Source organism: Morone saxatilis, unplaced genomic scaffold (assembly GCF_004916995.1).
Source record: "Morone saxatilis isolate NCDOM2014 unplaced genomic scaffold, NCSU_SB_2.0 Contig12, whole genome shotgun sequence".
In the NCBI taxonomy this organism is placed as follows: Eukaryota; Metazoa; Chordata; class Actinopteri; family Moronidae; genus Morone; species Morone saxatilis.
In genome coordinates, this window is record NW_023339674.1 from 18,312,572 (window position 1) to 18,312,807 (window position 236).

At 39.8% G+C, this 236-nt stretch overlaps 1 protein-coding gene across 1 annotated transcript in view; it reads left to right on the plus strand.

The window, feature by feature from the left end:
• The window catches only part of celf5a (cugbp, Elav-like family member 5a), a 184,197-nt gene that overhangs the window by 118,975 nt on the left and 64,986 nt on the right, over positions 1–236 (plus strand). The window lies entirely within an intron of this gene.

The window sequence follows — 236 nt, forward strand, 5'->3', positions numbered from 1 at the left end:
CAAAGTGACATAGGGAATAGTCCAAAAAAATAAAATAATGACAATTGCTGTGTGTGGAAAGAATAAATTGTTGGTGATCTGTCCTTTGAGTAGCATGTCCTTTAGATCCAAAGGTAATGTTTTGCTCCTCCACAAACAACAGTGGCTGAGGTCAGCTTGACTTCATGTAAGATAGACAGACAAGCAAACACGCAGATGGACATTGGAGTGGAAAGTAAATTATGCTGCAGGAGTGG